This window comes from Molossus molossus, unplaced genomic scaffold (assembly GCF_014108415.1).
Source record: "Molossus molossus isolate mMolMol1 unplaced genomic scaffold, mMolMol1.p scaffold_m16_p_15, whole genome shotgun sequence".
In the NCBI taxonomy this organism is placed as follows: Eukaryota; Metazoa; Chordata; class Mammalia; order Chiroptera; family Molossidae; genus Molossus; species Molossus molossus.
This window is the reverse complement of record NW_023425350.1, coordinates 32,558,732-32,564,608: the sequence shown is the minus strand read 5'-3', so window position 1 is coordinate 32,564,608 and position 5,877 is coordinate 32,558,732. Positions and strand designations below refer to the sequence as shown.

General features: G+C 41.2%; 1 pseudogene; it reads left to right on the top strand.

The window, feature by feature from the left end:
- The first annotated feature begins 4,265 nt into the window (after nt 1-4,265).
- Nucleotides 4,266-4,776, top strand: LOC118631173 (annotated as a pseudogene).
- Nucleotides 4,777-5,877: the final 1,101 nt, after the last annotated feature.

The window sequence follows — 5,877 nt, the reverse complement described above, 5'->3', positions numbered from 1 at the left end:
TTGGAATGTCAGGGTACCCCCCTCAACCCCTCAGGGCGCAATCACCTCCCAGAGCAGAGACCACAAATCCCCTCATTGCTATTGTTATCTTGTTATCATGTTAATTGTTGCCTTTTAACTACCCTATACCCACAAATGTAAAAGTATGTGTCTATTCATTTTACTTTTAATCCAATCCCAGAGATTTCCCAGCTTTGCTATCTCCTGCCTCCATAGTCTATCACCAATGAATTTCATGTAACCCCTTACGTCTTCCACTTTGATTCTGATGTACAAAATAAGTGGTGAGCCCTGGCCAGTTTGGCTCAGCGGTTGGAGCCATCAGCCTGCGGTCTGGAGAGACCGGGGTTCGGTTCCCGCTAAGGGCACGTACTTCGGTTGCAGTTTGTCCCCGGCCCTGGTTGGTCGTGCGGGTGGCAGCCACTCGATGTGTCCCTTCACGTCGATGTTTCTCCCTTCCTCTCTCTCCCTCCCACTCTATCTGTACAAAAAATGGAAAAATATCCTCGGGTGAGGATTAAAAAAAAAAAAAAAAAAGTTCAAAATAAGTGGTGAAACTGCCATGTTCAGAGCATTTTCTCAGTCTGTCGCGATTTTGCTTGTTGGCAACTGTCGTCAGTCTGGCTCAAATAAACTCATAAAAATTCTCTACAGTTTTTAACATTTCTTACATTGACAGTATTTATTGTCTTGGTGGGGCTTACCACAGGTGACTCCATTTTGGGTCTGTTGTTTTGTTTTTTTGAATCTTCACTCGAGGATATTTATCTTCAGACAGAGTGGGAGGGAGAGAGAGAAACATCGATGTGAGAGGGAGACATCGACTGGCTGCTTCCCGCAGACCACAACCAGGGCCGGGGAAGAACCACAACTGAGGTACATGCCCTTGGCCGGAATCGAACGCAAGACTCATTGGTCTGAGGGCTGACGCGCTACTGCTGAGCCAAACCTGCTGGGGCAGGTCTGTTATTTCTTTTCTTTTTTTTTTTTATCCTCACCTGAGGACATTTTTTCCATTTTTTTGTTCAGATAGAGGGGGAGGGAGGGAGGGAGGGAGGGAGAGAAAGAGAGAGAGAGAGAGAGAGAGAGAGAGAGAGAGAGAGAGAGAAAGAGAGAAACATTGACGTGAAAGGGACACATCGAGTGGCTGCCACCCGCAAGACCCAACCAGGGCCGGGGACAAACTGCAACCGGGTTACATGACCTTAGCGGGAACCGAACCCGGGTCTCTCTGGACTGCAGGCCAATGCTCTAACTGCTGAGCCAAACCGGCCAGGGCAGGTCTGTTACTTCTTTTAACAACATAAAATAAATATAAGAATGCATAAGTTTCCTATTGTGACTCTTCGGTGCTTTTTGTTTTTTCTTTCTATCAAGCATAAATTCTTTCAAAAGCATTTTCTCTGGTGTCCCTGTATTAGGCCTAAACACATCTGCCTACTGGGCAATCCAGCCTGAATATTATTAGTATTAATTTTACAGACTAGGAGCTGAGGGTACGTAGTAGTAAGGAGTGGAGTGAAGATAAAATTACAGGCTGTCAAACGAGTTGCAGCCTCTTACTACATAGCATTAGTGAACCCTTTAGTATTTCCAGTTCTTCGTGGTGATCAAGGGCACTGGGATAAGCATCTTTGGGCACAAAGCTTTGGGCGCATGTAGCTCCAAATACTTCTGTGATAGGCTTTCAGAAGTGGAATTTTGAACTCACAGCCTATGTAAACACTTTTAGCATGTGGCTGTCTTTAAAATTATCTGGTAATAGTTCCTCATTCCTTGGGAACCAGAAAATCTAGCCCTTGAAGTGACTTGTGGCAGCTGCTTCTGCTTTCCAGAAAGGAGGATTTTTTTCTGGGAAAATTATACAAAATTTAGAGACCAGGAGAGAGATGTTTGTATGACCTATAAAATCATACATGTCCTAATAGGTCCAGCAGAGAGTCAGCTGACTTTATTTAAAGAATATACTTTATTTAACTAACAATAGATTATTATTGTAATTTTAATAAATTCACAGTTTTGGGAGGTCCTACTCCCTCACCAGGACTCCCTAAGGTAGAAGCCAGCCCCTAGATCAATAACTTCACAGAAAACGTAATTTTGAGATCCTTTGTACCTCTTGACCTTCCCATTTCCAGGTTACTTCATCCAATCAGTGAATTTTTGCCAAGATTTGACAGATCCGGCTCATTTTCAAAGCTCTTCAAGTCTGATGGTCAGCCGTGTGGCTCCGTGGTTGAGCATCAACCCATGCACAAAGAGGTCACTGGTTCGATTCCCAGTCAGGGCACATGCTCAGGTTGTGGGCCAGATCCCCAGTGGGGGCATGCAGGAGGCGGCTAATTGATGGTTTCTCTCATCAGTGTTTCTCTGTCTCTCTTTTCCCCTCTCTCTAAAATCAATAAAGAAAAAAAAGTCTGATGGTCATACTGATCTATCTATTGTGGTTAAGATGTCTTTGTCTTTCAAATATTGGAAACAGGAAATGTGGTTTTCTAAGTCATGTTTGTCTGCCGGTTGTAAACTGGTAGGATCTAGTTTTGTCTTTCAGAGGAGAGTTTGAAAGGCTCAGCCTAGGCCACAGAAGCACTGATGGACATGTGGGTGGTTCAATGCCTATCTTCCAGCTTAAAGGCAGAAGCCTGGGTAGAAAGGGGTCTGCCGGCTTTCTCTGGGAAGTCTGTGAGAGCTTCCAAAGGTTAAATAGAGACCTGGGCTTGTAGGCTTCTGTCACTATGTCTTTGTTTAAGGAATTCCATGGGATGGACCCATGAAAGATCCCCAGAGTGGGTGGGGAGAAAGTGGGGGCCCACAGACTCAGACTTTCTGTCTGTCTAGTTCTGCACTCTCAGAGTTGTTTACCTGAAGAGGTTCATTTTTGTTTTTGTTTTTCCTCTAGGCATATGTATCAGGGTCAGTATTTGTGTTTGACTCACGGCTGAAATTATATCACTGAAGCATGTGGTTCTTATTTGTACATCTGTACATGAGAAAAACCTTTGCCCCTCCTTATAGAGAAAAAGAAATTGGCCATTTACGATGATCTGTGTATAATTGTAGCCCTTTACATCTGTGGTTAACTTTGTTGGGGGGGAGCTTGGTTAATATATCATAGGAATCTGTCATTTGTACTCATTATAGGGATCTCAAGGAAAGGAAAAGAAATGTAAATAGATATCAGGCTAACAATGAGCAGTCTGAGTCTGTTCTATAAATGAACCCAGGATTTGTTTTAATCAGGTATGGTAAGACATCCAGAAATGAAAATGATTATCAAGAGAAACATATACTCACCGAGCCCCCAGGAGGCAGGGCATGCCACACAGGGCCAGGTGGGGAAGCGCCAGGATCAGGAGGCAGAGGCGGGAGCATGGCCCAGAGCTGTTCCTGGGGTTTTTGCAGGAAGGAATGGGTGAGGCAGGGTAGTATGTTGAGTAAGCTTAGGACTGGATGGTTTGAATAATTTTGGTGTGCTCTGGGTTATAGAGGTAGTCGCCAGTTGTCTGGTACCTGGCCCTGGGGTGATTTAGGCAGAGGAAATATTAGCATGGTGTGTGAGAGTATAATAAAAGAGAGGGTCAGAGTTTGGGCTCTGGATTGGTTTGCATATGAAAGGTGTGCTTGCAGAGGGGTGTTTGGTCTCTAGGAATTAGCCAGCCCTGAGAGGGGCAGTCTGTCCAGGATCAAGGTTTCAGATGCCAAAGCATTTTTTTTTTTTTCCCGTTAATTCTCACCCGAGGATATTTTCCTACTGATTTTTAGATAGAGTGGAAGGGAGGGAGGGAGAGAGAGAGAGAGAAAGAAACATCGATGTGAGAGAGACACATCTATTGGTTGCCTCCCGCATGACCCTAACTGAGGCCAGGGATTGAACCTGCAACTCAAGTATGTGCCCTTGACTGGGAATTGAACCTGAGACCCTTTGGTCTGCGGGCTAATGCTCTAACCAATGAGCCAAACTGGCCAAGGCCAGATGCCAAAACATTTTTAATATGAATACAGAAAATAAGAAAATATAGTCAATATAAGTCATAAAAATGTACTAAGAAAAACTAATGAAGTATTTTTAATATTTGATAAATGAATGCAGAATTATATCTAGATCTGTATTCACCAATACTATTAATAGAGGAGATTTCTTAAGCACATATGATTGATTTAATAATTTTGGTTCAAAAAACAGCTACCTGGTTTCATCCTGATTTTATCACAGTGCAATATAAATGTATATTTCGGGGGTTTCCAGAGCCTTTACATTGAGGACCATGTTGCTTCCGGACATCCTGCTCACGGGTACCCTAGGGGTTGAAAAAATCACACTGGGCAAAGAACTGCATCAAGATCAGGACTGAAATATGTTAATGTGAGTGATTTAGCTCGAGAAGGGCAGTGGTATGATGGCTGTGATGAAGAGTATGATTGTCCCATTTCAGATGAAGATAGAGTAGTTGATGAGTTAGAAAGCCAAATGAGTGAAGGTGGAGTTACTGTTGATTACCACTGTTGTGATTTCTTCCCTGAATGCTGGTTTCATATAGTTTTTGTGCTGAAAACAGATAACAGTACAGAAGACTTGAAACAAGGGGTTATAATAAGAAGAAACTAAAAGATAATGTTCAGTGTGAAATTTTAAAAATTCTTTATGAAGAAGCATTAGCATCCTACAGTGAAGAAATAGTGCATCAGCTGCCCAGCAATCAACCAGAAGATCCAGAGGACAGTATCAATCAGACAATGAAGTGGACCGAGGAATGGATCAAAGATCAAAACTCTTGACTTACAAGACTGGCCACTTTATAATCACTCTTATTTCTCTGCCCACATCATATAAATTGTCCAATTATCAGTAAACCTTTTTTGTTAAAATTGTAGTTGGATAGTATAAAGGTTTATGTTTAGAAGTTTTTTGCATGAGAAAGCTAAACAATGTCAAGTATAATAAATATAATGTTATTAAAGATTGAGAATAAAAAAATGTATATCTTATTTTAGGTTAAGACTTGGGGTGTTTTACGTGATACACCACATAAACAAAATGAAGAATAAAAACCACATGATCATATCAATAGATGCTGAAAAAGCATTCGACAAAATCCAGCATCCATTTCTGATAAAAACGCTCAGCAATGTAGGAATAGAGGGATCATATCTCGACATAATAAAGGCCATATATGAAAGACCTACAGCCAACATCATACTTAATGGACAGAAACTAAAAACATTTCCATTAAGAACAGGAACAAGACAGGGATGTCCACTTTCGCCACTCTTATTTAACATTGTACTGGAAGTCTTAGCCACAGCAATCAGACCTGAAGAAAAAATAAAAGGGATCCAAATTGGAAAGGAGGAAGTGAAACTGTCATTATTTGCAGATGACATGAATTTGTACATAGAAAACCCTAAAGACTCCATCAAAAATCTATTAGACTTAATAAATGAATTTGGCAAAGTAGCAGGATACAAAATTAACGTCAAGAAATCAACGGCATTCTTGTACATCAATGATGAACTCACAGAAAGAGAAACTGAAAAAACAATCCCATTTACCATCGCTCCAAAAAAATTACGATACCTAGGAATAAACTTAACCAAAGAAGTAAAGGACCTATTTGCAGAAACTATAGGACATTGAAAAAAGAAATAGAGGAAGATATAAAGAAGTGGAAGCACATACCCTGTTCATGGATTGGAAGAATTAACATAATTAAAATGTCCATACTACCCAAAACAATCTATAGATTCAATGCAATCCCCATCAAAATACCAACGACATATTTCATAGAACTAGAACAAATACTTCAAAAGTTCATATGGAACCAAAAAAGACCCCGAATAGCCACAGCAATCTTGAAAAAGAAGAACAAAGTAGGTGGG